General features: G+C 51.5%; 1 protein-coding gene across 13 annotated transcripts in view; it reads right to left on the reverse strand.

Moving 5' to 3' along the window:
- Nucleotides 1-13599, reverse strand: part of RBFOX3 (RNA binding fox-1 homolog 3) — a 523695-nt gene that overhangs the window by 401793 nt on the left and 108303 nt on the right. The window lies entirely within an intron of this gene.

Here is a 13599-nt window from a genome sequence, read left to right on the forward strand (position 1 = left end):
CCGCAAAACATAAGCTCCTAACCAAAAGCAGAGTTTGAAATGGGACTCAAACTAAGAAAGCAAAACTTGCTCTTTCTTTAACCAAGAGAAAAACAACACAGAACACCTCATTTTAGTAGTAAAGATTATAGGGAATATACAATATTCGGAATAAATGAGCCTCCTCCCCCAGTTTTTGTTTTTGTTTTTGTTTTTTTGAGACAGAGTCTCACTCTGCCGCCCAGGCTGGAGTGCAGTGGCCGGATCTCAGCTCACTGCAAGCTCCGCCTCCCAGGTTTACGCTATTCTTCTGCCTCAGCCTCCCGAGCAGCTGGGACTACAGGCGCCCGCCACCTCGCCCGGCTAGTTTTTTTTTTTTTTTTTTTTTTTTTTGTATTTTTTTAGTAGAGACGGGGTTTCACCAGGTTAGCCAGGATGGTCTCGATCTCCTGACCTCGTGATCCGCCCACCTCGTCCTCCCAAAGTGCCGGGATTACAAGCTTGAGCCACTGCGCCTGGCCCTCCCCCCGTTTTTAAACCACTCTTGTGAAGCCAGCTGAGTTCCTGGCTCCCCTCATGCCTTCGGAATCCTGTCTCTGGCAAAAGTAATTTGGGTTTTATTCTTCTGGCATCTGGTGGGAGTCGGTGACAATTTTACTGTAGCTACACTTCTTCTTTTTTAATACCAGTGTGTTTTAATAATACAGTGTACCTTTTGGTATTGTTGAAATGTTACATTATTCAACGTATCCAACAGGAAAGGGAAGGGCCTTCTGTAATTTATGTGTCCTCGGCGCTGTGTTTAAAGCTTGTAAAGTGGAGGGCTGTAATTTGGGAAGCAATTTTCCCCAAGGTCGGGAGAACAGTTTCTGGAGGAAAGGCTGGAGACTGCCTGACCCAGGCTCATTGGGTTGGGGGCCCAGAACCCTGGCCATGAGGCTAACCCTAGTAGTAGGGAATACTGTGGGCCCCAAACCAGAAATGTTCCCCAAAATGCAGCAACAACAACAAATCCTCAGCCCGGCTATGGCTGGCTCAGTAGGCCACTTGGGTTTCAAGCAACTCATCTAGTTTCCAGGTTCTGGCCCTTCCAGAGAGAGTCATTGCTGCGCTAAACATTCATGAGTCCCTCCCGCATGGATACTGGGGCACAGCTGGAAACACCACAGGCACCTGTTGTGGGGCCTGCAGTGTAGAGAGAGAGAGAACAGGTAAACCACAACCCCAGGAGAAGCGGTGTATGGGCTCCTACAAGATGGCAAGTTCCAGAATGTTGGGGCCTTATTTTTCTTTTTTCTTTTTATTTTTTGAGACAGAGTCTCGCTCTGTCGCCTGGGCTAGAGCGCAGTGGCCGGATCTCAGCTCACTGCAAGCTCCGCCTCCCGGGTTCATGCCATTCTCCTGCCTCAGCCTCCCGAGTAGCTGGGACTACAGGCACCGCCACCTCGCCCGGCTAGTGTTTTTGTATTTTTTTTTTTTTTTTTTTAGTAGAGACGGGGTTTCACCGGGTTAGCCAGGATGGTCTCGATCTCCTGACCTCGTGATCCGCCCATCTCGGCCTCCCAAAGTGCTGCGATTACAGGCTTGAGCCACCGCGCCCAGCCTGGGGCCTTATTTTTCAGAGTGCCACAGCTAAGCCATTGAGAACGGTGCCTGGTACACCCCAGGTGCGAAGCAAACATGCTTGAGTGAGTGCATGAAAGAGTGAAAAGCCAATAGAGAGGCAAGGGTGATGGGCATCTGGGAACCTAAGCAGAGGTACTGCATTCATGGGAGCTGTTCTGGCTTCCCAGGGCAGGTGACCAACCCTGGAGTGAATCAGAGAGGAGAGGGGAGGGGAGAAGAGAGGAGGGCAGGTGCAGAGCCTTGGAAAGAAGGGGCAGGGGAAATGTCATCTAGGGAATGCAAATAATAGAGGAAGTTTGGGACTGGGGGTAGCAGGAGATGAGACCAGACATATAAGTCAGGAACCAGATCAGGAAGTACCTTGAACACCGTACAAAGGACTTTAAAAAGCCGTTTGAGGAATTTTAAGCAGGACATGATGCAGATTTGGGTATTCGGAAGCATGCTCTGGTGCTGATGTGGGCCTGGTAGAGGGGAAAAACCAAGGCAGGAATCTCAGCGGGAAGGCAGCGCAGGTGATCTGATGGCTTATGGAAAGGCGGATGGAGATTAGTGACTGTGAACACCAGGATTTGGTGACCAGTCCCACCCACATGGGAGATGAGGAAGACACAAGCCACCTCCCGGGTTTCGGGTTTGTCCAGCTACGTAAATAGGGGGCCAGTTTGTGATAAGGTGAGGAGGAAGATGGTGGGCTTGGGAGACCAAGACATCAGGAAGTTACAGTGCAGGGGCCTTCAGCTCGGTGAAGGTGTCATTTATCACATTATCCCCTGCAGTCCACTCTGCTATTCCTTACACCTTTTCCCATGTTAAAAATGGCACGAGGCCGGGCACAGTGGCTCATACCTGTAATCCTAGCACTTTGGGAGGCCAAGGTGGGCAGATCGCTTGAGGTCCAGAGTTTGAGACCAGCCTGGCCGACGTGGTGAAACCCTGTCTCTACTTAAAAACTACAAAAATTAGTCAAGCGTGGTGGCACACACCTAAAATCCAAGCTATTCTGGAGGCAGGAGAATGGCATGAACCCGGGAGGTGGAGGTTGCAGTGAGCCAAGATCACGCCACTGCACTCCAGCCTGGATGACAGAGCAAGACTGTCTCAAGAACAAAACAAAGAAGAAATGGCACAATATGATGTTTCAAGGCCGATGGGGCTGAGCTCACATTGGGACATGCTGAGTTTGAAGAGCCCCTGGAATGTCCAGGAAGGTGGTTGGTCAGTGGGCGGTGCTAGCATCTAAACTGGAGAGAATCCTGTCTGCACTGGGGACGGTGGCAGCCAGGTTCCAAGACAGCCCATGTGTCTTCACCTCCTGGTGCCCAGAGTTGTCCCCTCGCCTGTCATACCAGCATTGGTCTCTGCGACCAATAGAATTCAGCAGAAGTGAAGGTTCATCAATTCTAAGATTAGGTCTTAAAAGACCTCCATCTTTCTCTCACTCTGGAGGAAGTCAGCCGTCCTGTCATGAGAACACTCAAGCAGCCCTACAGAGAGGCCACTTGGAGAGGAACTGGGGCCACAGTCAGCAGCCATGAGAGAGACCAACTTGGAAGCAGATCCTCCAACGAGACACCAGCTTAGAAGCAGATCCTCCAGCCCCATTTGGGCCTTCCCATGCCTGCAGCCCTGGCCAACATAAACTGCAACCTCAAAGGGATGCTGAGCCAGGCACCCAGCTGAGCCCCTCCCAGATTCACGAACCTCAGAAACTATGAGCTAATAAATGATTGTTGTCTAAAGCCATTAAATTTGGGGATAATCTATTACACAGCAATAGATAACACGGGGATTACAAAAAAAAAAAATATGAATGGGGCTGTGGCCACAGTCATGGATAAGAACACAAAGTGAGAAGATGAGATGAGAGCAGATTACAGAGGCGAGGAGGGTCACACTGGGGCACACCAGGAGGCAGTGGTGGGAGAGAAAGACTGGTGAGGAAGGATAAGGAAAAGCCCTCAAAAGGAGGAAGGCAAGGCTGAGAACACTACAAAATCCCAAGGATGAGAGCTCTATTAGGCTGTTCTTGCATTGCTATACAGAAATGCCTGAGGCTGGGTCATTTACAAAGAAAAGAGGTTCAATTGGCTCCTGGTTCTACAGGCTGTATAGGAAGCACAGTGTTGGCATCTGCTCCTGATGAGGTCTCAGGAAGCTTCCACTCATGGTGGAAGGTGAAGAGGGAGTAGGCGCATTACACAGCAAGAGGGGAGATGAGGGAGGCACCACACTCTTTTAAACAACCAGATCTCACGTGAACTAATTGAGAGACAACTTACTTATCACCAAGGGGCTGGTGCTAAGCCATCCATGTGGGATTCGCCCCCATGATCCAATCACCTCCCACCAGGCCCCACCTCTAACACTGGCAAACGATTTCAACATGAGAGCTGGAGGAGACACACATCCGAACTGTATCAAGAGCATTTCCAGAAGGAGAGCGTCAGATGCTACAAAGGTCCAGCAGGACCCTAGCTTCCCAGGGACCAAGTTCTCCCTCTACCTTGTCTCAGTCCAGTCCTTCTTACCTGCCACCTCCCTGCCTGGCTGCTGGCCCCATCGCATCCCTCAGATCCCACTCCCAGGGTCTTCAGTCTTCAATGAGAGGCCTTCCCTGACCACCCAAGCTAAAGGAGTCCCCAACCCCAGTTTCTCGGTCACTTTCTGTCATAGCTGCCTGGCATTTGTTGCAAGTTGTAATTATATTTTCATTTGTTTCTGTACTCAGCCATGACCTATGAAGGCTGGGAGGTATCTGTTTCCTTCACTACCATAAACCAAGTGCATGAGGTATCCTAGGTTCTCAATATTTGTTGGATAAATGGATGGAAAGAAAGAAAGATAAAAACCCTGAGTTTCACCTGGAGGCCCAGTTCAACTGGTGGAAAAACCGTTCCCTCCCCAAGTCACACACCTGCCACAGCAGTAGGGCTCCTTGGCTCTGGAAGAAAACATAGCCAGGCTGGGGGAGGAGGTGGAGAAGGACAGGAGACTCTGAAGGTGACCCAGACCAGCTCTTCCATCATTCTAAAAGTGGTGAAGCTGGACACGGTGGTGCATGCCTGTAATCCCAGTTACTTAGGAGGCTGAGGCAGGAGGATCACTTGAGCTGAGGAGTTTGAGGCTAGTCTGGGTAACATAGCAAGACCCCATCTCATATCTCATAAATAAATAAATATTAATTAAAAAGAAGGCATCTGTAGGAAGTCCAAGTGGCCACCGTATTTCCTTCAAGCATTCAACAAACATCAACAGCCTGTGCAACTGGGCTAGGTGGTGGGAACTTGTCCCCTCAGCAGTTCAGAGTCTTGGTGGGGAAGCTGGCAGCCAGACAGGGAGGAGAAGATGCAGTGTAAGGGGTGAGGCCTGAAGGCTGACTGTCCCCCTCCACCCTGCGTCCCGGAGCTATGAAGCCCTGGGCAAGTTGCATAACCTCTCTAAACTTCCGCGGCTTGCCTGTAAGCAGGACTGCTCCCACCGCACAGGCTGGCACCAGCTTTTGTTCCTCACCAGCAAAGCACTTGGGCCTGGGCCAGAGCACAGGTCCACATTGCCGTGATTTCAACCAGTAAGTACAATACACTGCAGAGAAGACATACAGAGCACTGTGGACACAGGGAGGGTTGGAGTGGGCTGGGGAATGAGCAGCTTTCTGAAGGAGGTAACAGTGGAGGCTTGAAGGAGTGGGAGGCGTGGAGCAGAGAAGCAGCTCGGAGATATAAACCCTCCCATGTCCAGGCAAGGAGGCCGGAGGGCCTGCCCAGCTGAGGGCTTCAGCAGCAGGACCCAAGTCAGAAGTGAGGCCCGCCAAGGACTGAACCCAACCTTGCCTACAGAGCAGTATCTGTGGCCCGCGGCACGGTCACCAACACCAGCATCTGGGCCAGGGCCACAGCCTGAAACAGCCACACCTGGCAGAGGCACAAGAGGACCCATGCAGGGGCCGTGCAGAGCTGGAGGTCAATGATTTTCATCTGAACAGGGAGCTGGGCCCCAAGGAGGACTTGGGGGTGGCTGTTTGTGCACACAGTGGCCATCTGGGATATGGAGGGCAGGTTTGCCACAGTTCAGGTTCATCCCCATGCTTGCTTCCCCAGGTGTTGTGCCCAGTGAAGGGTCGAAGCCCCCTCCTCACAGCCCATCCTGTTCCCCGGCCCCCTTGGGGATCTCCACAGGTGAGTGACCTGGCTCAGGTCAGGTGGGAGGTGAAGAGAGGAACTTTCTAGTTGCTTTTCTCCAGCTTGGAAGTGAGGCTTTGGAGAAGCCTCCTGAAGGGGAGATGGGAGGGACAGCTGGCAGGGGTCAGGAACACCAGGGGGGAAGCCGAGAAGTACAGGGAGTTGAGGGGTGCAGGGGGCTTCAGGGAGACAAGGGAGGGATACTAGTGTAGAATCCAGGATGGGGTGGGGTACAAGGGCACAAGGAGGTGGGAAGGGGGAGCAGGGAGTGGAGATGTGGCGTGAGGGAGAGGGGAGTGGGACAGGGGTGCAAACAGGCAGGAAGGTGGGGGAGGGGTGCAGAGGGTGGGCAGGTGGGGGAAGAGGTACAGGGCAAGGATGGGGGTGCAGGAAGGTGGGAAAGTGGGGGAGGGATGCAGAGGGTGGAGAGGTGGGGGAAGAGGTACAGGGCAGGGATAGGGGTGCAGGAAGGTAGGAATGGAGTCCATGGGACAGTGACAGGTACAGAAAGGTGGTTGAGGGGCACAGGGGTGCAGATGGAGGGAGGTGGGGGAGAGGGTATGACGGGGTGGGGCACAGGGGCAGGGGAGGGATGCAGACACCCACAGTCTGGGTGCAGGGGTGGGGTGGCAGAAGGTAGTTGTGGGTGTAGGGGGTGGATGGGGTGGAGGTTAAGGCAGAGGTTCCTGTGGGCTGGGACCTGTGCTCCCCCAGCATCGGCGCAGCCTGAGCAGTGACAGCGTGGCAGATGGGTATACGCAGAAGCATGACCCCTGGTAAATAGGATTGGAATGTTGAACAGCCGACATGTTCTCCGAAACTGGCTCTATGCCACAAATGGAGAGAACTGTGACCTTAATAGGATGCTAAACTTTTGGAAAGTGGAGAAAAATGGAGAGAGCCAGAGTCGAGGATGGAGGGTCCCCCTCCCTGGCTGGAGGCCAGGGCTACTGGTGACCTGTGGGGTTCTGGGAGTTCAGAGTGGGGCGTTTTCGCTTCTGGGTCCTAAAAGCCAGTGGGTCTGGATGGGACGCGTTCCTTGGCGTCCTGTTACAGCAACAGGAAAGACCAGCGCCCCTAAAGGCCTCCCACCTGGCCCTGAGACCTCCATCTCTGCTCACGGTCTGGCTGCATCTCCTGGAAGATTTTTTTTTAATGCTCCCATCCTGGGGCTGCAACCCTCTCTCTGGGCCCAGCACATACTTCCAGCCTGGGCATCAGGGAAATAACTCAAAACCGTAACATACTTTAAAAAATACACTTGCCAGCAACTGCAACGTTTGCTTTGCACAAACATTTCAAGAGAATTCCCCAGATAACCCTGCTGCAGGAGAATTCTAGCCACCGGGAGAAAGCTGCCCAGACCCCAGTGGGGCATGGTTTCTCAGCGGTCCCCAGCCACCTCAAGGACAGGAGGCAAACAGGGACAGACAACAGCAGAGGGATTTGAGGCCACAACAGCAGAATCTCCTGGCGGGACGTGTCATTAGATCCCTCCTAGAGAGGGGCCTTACCCCACTCTTCGCTTGACAGCCTGGGGCACAGCGATGCCCACTTCTGAGCCTCCCATGCGTCATCTCAGGTGTTCATGGGATTGTCACGTGCATGTGGAAAGCCTGCCTGCCTCCCACAGAGCTGGGAGCTCTTGAGGACAGTGTCTGCCATGTAGAAGGGTGTGGAAATCTTCCTGAGTGATTCGGGTGTTACCTTTCACGGTCCTTGCCTGCCTCGGGACCCTGTTCTGGAAGGCTGTCCCCATGCTGTCCCTCCCAGCCAGCCCATCAGCTCAAAGAAGCGGGGCTGTGATGAGCTTGCACTGGCCGAGGCCGTCATGAGAGCCCCCCTAAGGTGGAAGCAGAAGTCCTGGGTCCACCCCTGCATGGCAGCCCCCACCCAGGTGCACCACCACCATTCCCCCTGGACCCGTGACTCAAGGAACTTTCTTGGGAGCTGGGAAAGCTGGGAAAGATCTCAATTTAGACAACGGCTATAATGGCACAGACATCTGTCAAAACTCATGGGACCGTACTAAGACCTATGCATTTCATAGTATGTAAATTACCCTCAGTTTTTTTAATTTAAAAAGGTTACCTCCTGGACTGAAAACAGATTTGAGTGAAAGCCACTGCCTCAGACCCAGGCGTCCGATGGACTGCAGAGTCTTTCATTCGGCCAAAGTCAGCCAATAGAGCCCAGTCTATATGTTTGGAAAAAAACAATCATCAATATAATGATAAGGAAAATGTCCCATACGTAGCACCGGGAGACCTGCCTCAGTGAGTTTCTACCAGCAGTGGCAAGAGGGCCAGAAGCCATCAGTGTCCACCCAAAGCCTGGCTCTTTCCTCATCAGTTCTCTTGTAGTGAGGAGAGGGCAGGATAAACAGGAAGCTCTAGAACAATATCCTCTTCCCAGCCCCCCAGCTGGCTGCCTGGGTAAAGTGCCAGGTAGAGATGGACATTCCATACACAAGGTTGGTGGTACGGAGGGGACATCTCTGAAGGTGTGCACCTTAGAGCAACACAGAGGAGCACGGCCACAGCTGCTCCCCTCCCCTGTGGAGCCAGAGGCCACCCCAGCAGGCACTGAGCCAACGCTTGAAGTCTGCCCAGGACCTCCCCAGGTTAAGAGAGGCTACCGCAGGACTCCAGGAGCTTCCCCGCTCCCTCTGGCAGCAACAAGGCACTGGTCTTGGACCAGCCTCCTAGAACAGCAGATGTTAGGCAGATGTGCAGGAGGCTCCAGAAGGTTATGGTGGGAACAGCTGTGGATGCTGAGGAGCGGACAAAAGCAGACAGGAGAGGAGCAGAATGGAGATTTACCTCCTTGGCAAGAGGCTCTTCTGACCACCCCTTGCCCTGCCTTCTGGCTGAGAAACACAGACTGAGGTCTGGCAGAGAGAAAGCCTTGCTGTGTGAGCCCAGGTTGACTCAGGTCCCGTTTTGACCTTCAATGTGCTCTCCCTCAGGGATCCTGTCATGACATTTGCCTTCATAGGAACTCATTTTCCTTTTGCGCTCCTTTGGGCAGCATTCTTACAATACAACAGATGAATTCTGGCTCTTGTGGAGTTCCATCAGGAGGGAAGACCTCCCAAAACCAGTATGGCTCAACAAAGCTCTGTCCACCCACTCATCTATCCACCCATTTACATACCTACCCAACCACTCACCCATACATCTACTCACACAGCCATCCTTCTACCGACCCATCCATCTACCCATTCACCCATCCATCCATCCATATGCCTACCCATCCATCCACTCACCCACACATCTATCCACTTACCCATCCATCCACTCACCCATCCACTTACCCATTCATCTACTCATGCACCCATCCTTCCACCCACCCCATTCACCCATCCATCCATCCATCCATCCATCCATATGGCTACCCATCCATCCACTCATCCATCCACTCACCCACCCTTCCAACCACTCATGCACTCATCCTTCCACCTACCCATCCATCCTACCCATTCACTCACCTACCCATACACTCACTCATATGCCCACTCACATATCCATCCATCCACCCATTCCCTCATTTACCCATCCATCCATCCACATTCCTACCCATCCATCTACTCATCCATCCATCCACTCACCCATCCATCCGCTCACTCATCCATCTACTCACTCATCTATCCACTTATCCACCCATCCATCCACCCATCCATCTAGCCATTCACTCATCTGTTCATCCAACCATACATGTACCTACTCATATATCCATTCATCCATCCATTCACACATCCATTCACTCACCCATCCAACCACATACCCATCTACCATCCATTTATTCATCCACTATTCGTTAATACACTCATCCATCCATGCATCCAACTTTCCATCCATCTATATGTTCATCCATCCATCTGCCCACTCACGCATCCACCATCCATTCATTCGTCCACAAAGAAACTCCAATGAGAGGGGGTGAGAAGGCCCAAAACAGTGGCAGGGTTTGGAGGTCAGTACTACAAAGACTGAAATGTGAGGCACCTACAAGTCTGGGTTTGGGTATCAGATAATCCTGGATCAAAATCCTGGCTCCCTTGTCATTATCTTTGGGCAAGTTACTTAACCTTTCTCAACTTCAGTTTAACCACCTATAAAATGGGGCAATAATAACTTTCTCATTGGGTACCATAAGAAACAGATGACACCATGTATCCAGAATGCTTGCTTTAGTGGCAGGTATATGGTTGGCATTCGATATACAGTGACGGCCATTATCTGCATCATCATCAGAATTGGCCACCCTCCACACCAACACTGGAATATGCATTAATGGGACTCTTCATTTTTTCCTACTTCATGCCCTTTGCCATGTGATTTTGCAGTTTTTCCTGCAAAAGAGGTAGAGTCTTCTTCCCTATCCTCTATGAATCTGGGCCTGCCATGGGACTTGTTCAGAACGAGGTGGAAGAGATGGTGGGCCATTTCCAAGCCTAGGCCAGAAGAAGCCTTGTATGTTTCCACTTATTCTGTCATTGCCATGGTTGGCTCCCTGGTCCGAGGATGGGGATGAAAGATGCATAGAGCACAGCTGCCCCAGTTAGACCATGCCAGGAGCAGGACCACTAAGCCAACCCATAGACCCATGAGGGAGACCAGCCAGGGTCAGCCAACTCCCAATGACCCAGACTTATGAACCATAAACAGAAATGAATTTTTTTTTTTTTTTTTTTGAGACAGAGTTTCACTCTTGTTGCCCAGGCTAGAGTGCAATGGTGCAATCTCAGCTCACTGCAACCTCTGCCCCCGGGTTCAAGTAATTCTCCTGCCTCAGCCTCCCAAGTAGCTGGGATTACAGGCGTGCACCACCACACCTGGCTAATTTTGTATTTTTAGTAGAGACAGGGTTTCTCCATGTTGGCCAGGCTGGTCTCGAACACCTGACTTCAGGTGATCCGCCCACCTTGGCCTCCCAAAGTGCTGGGATTAGAGGCATGAGTCACCACGCCCGGCCAATTATTGCTGTTTTAAGCAACGGGTTTTCATAGTTTGTTGTGCAGTAATAGCTAATTGGTATACCTTGCCCCTTCAATTTCCCCATCCTCTCTCTCCTTTTCCCATATCAAAAGACATTGATTATGGAACGTCTAGTTCTGTCTCCCTTACAAAGCCAGAAAAGGAAAGACTTCTGCAGGAGATCCAGTGAAGCCTCAACTTCCCTGTCTGCAGCCCCTGCCTGCTCCCTGGAAACAGGAAGTGACAGTGAAGCCCAGGAAGAGGAATGATGTTAAGAGCAGGTGGGCCAGGCTTGGAGATGCAGATGCCCGTGCTAGGGACATGTTTGCTTGTGTGCCTCTCCGTCTATTTAAGTACTTTTAATTCAAGGTAACCCAATTTTCAGAATCTCCAGGGGGTGGGCTCTCAGACGAGGGAAGCACGAGAATTTGCTGTGGAAGTCACTGCCGAGGGGAGATTAGGGCTTCCACGGAGGGTTGGGAGCTCTTTCCTGCAAGCCCATTAGGGATTCCGCACAGCGCACGTGGCGTGAATCACTTCCTATTCAGGCCTGCTGATGAGGGGCTCAAAGGTCGATTTTCCATGGTTATGACAACAAAAACTAAAATTGGGTCAAACCCGAAAGGTATTATCTTCCTCCGAGCCGCTAAATGCACAAGAGTAATGAGGTTGGTTGAGCAACACACCCCAGCCCGCTTGCAGGCTGCTGGGAAGACAGACAGGCCCATTCCCTGGGCGGGCTCAGCGGCCCTGCCACACCTCCACGTGTCCAGCGGAAGGTCCCGGGCCCTTCATCTCGCTGGCCACAGAGGCTGGTTGTCTGAAGCCCTCAGGCCCTTCTTCCTGCCTGTAGAAGCCTCACAGCTACTGAAGAACAGAGATGTTCAACAGCTCTAGGAAACCTGAGTCACCAGGGTTAGGGGAGGCCACGTTTGTTCCTGAGTCCCACCCCCTGTCTCCTCCTTGCCGTCATGACAGCCACAGATTTGAACCTGCAAGAGCCGGGGGGCTAAGGATTTGCTCCAGCTCGGCCCCTCCCTCTGAGGAGTCCTGGCCTCTCACTGTGGCAGACGCCATGCCAATACTTCGAATTTGCATAACGTGCCCTTCTCCTTATACATTATTGATTTGTATTCCATGCACACACATGCTCCGCCTGGAACCCATCCTTCAAAGCCTCACTGTCAACAGGCTTCAAATTAGACCCATCATCTCAGCTTATACAGTATTTATCAACTGACCTGTCCCACAACGTGGAGTTATTCTTAGAAACCGCCCTGCCTTATCCTGAAAGGGAAGAGGGAAGAGAGTGGGGAGATATTTAAAGCAAGGTGTCCCTCCAGAACTGATTTTGTTCTCTAAATTATGTGACGGTCATTTATTAAAATGGTGGATGGGGCATGTTGGCAAAGCTGGGGACACGTTGGCAGCACCCAGACAGGGTGAAGTGGGCAGATCCTGGAGAAATATCTGAGAATCCCAGTCATTGCCACACTCACAGGCCATGTGACCACTAAGCAGGTCCCAGTGAGCCTTGATATGAGCCTCAATGTATTCATCTGAAAAATGGGGCTAATACAACCTATTTGCAAGGTCTGGGCAGAGTGGAGTGAGATTAGCTACATGAAAGGCTTTGAAAACATTAAATTATATTCTGATACATGAGTGAACCTTGAAAATATTTTGCTAAGTGATAGAAGCCAGACACAAAAGGACCAATACTCCATTCATGGGAAGAATCTAGAATAGCCAAATTCATAGAGACAGAAAATAGGGTGGTGGGTGCCAGGGATGGCAGAGAGAGAGAATGGGGAGTTGGTGTTTAATGGAGACAGAGTTTCCATTGGGGAAAATGAGAAAGTTCAGCAGATGAAAGGTGGTGATGGCCACACCACAATGTGAATTCACTTAATGCCACTGAACGAGGCACTTGAAAATGATCAAGATGGTAAATTTTGTGTTATTATATTTTACCACAATAAAAAAATGTAATGTTTAACTACAATACAACTGTGCAGTGATGTGATGTTAACTCCTGTGTCTTTCAGGAATATTTATCTCACACCCCCATCCTGGAACGGGAACCCTACTTGGGCAGAGAGAGCAGCTCCAATCTTGCCTTTGAACTGGAGAAAAACGGGGTTCCGTTCCTTGCTGTTGCCTCTTAGGCCTTTACCACAACTTACTCATGCCATGGAAAAGCATGGATTCCACTCCTGGGCACAGACCCAGAGTTTCAGAGAGGAGGCCCGGCCTCCCCACTCCCTGCCCATGGGGTTCCAGCAGGCCTGCAAGAAGGAGGACCCCAGCCAACCTCCTCCAGCCTTTCACAGAGAACCTTTTCAAAGTTCTGTCCCGATCAGCTCAGGACCCCGTAACAATATCACAGACTGGGGACCTTAAACAAGAGACAGGTATTTCTCACAGTTCTGCAGGCTGGGAGTCCGAGATCAGGGAGCAGCGTGGTTGGGTTCTGTGGAGGGCTCTTCTGGGCTTGCAGACAGATGCCTGTTCCCTGGGTCCTCACGTGGAAGAGACAGGGGAGACAGCAAGCTCCCTGGTGTCTCCTCCTATAAGGGCACTGATCCCATCACAACGGCCCCACCTCCTGACCTCAACGTGACCCTGATCACCTCACAAAGCTTTGTCTACAGATACCATCCCATAGGAGCTTCGGGGTTCACCATATGCATGGGGCACCCAATTCAAGTAGCAGACCCTTCAGATTAGATCTGCAGCAAACAAGCTGGCCCCGGAGCTGGCACAGCCACCCAAAAGCATCTGCTAACACATGGGATTTTACATGTTCTAGGAACATGTAAAATTTTACATAT

The sequence above is a fragment of the Chlorocebus sabaeus genome, chromosome 16 (genome assembly GCF_047675955.1).
Source record: "Chlorocebus sabaeus isolate Y175 chromosome 16, mChlSab1.0.hap1, whole genome shotgun sequence".
NCBI lineage: Eukaryota > Metazoa > Chordata > Mammalia > Primates > Cercopithecidae > Chlorocebus > Chlorocebus sabaeus.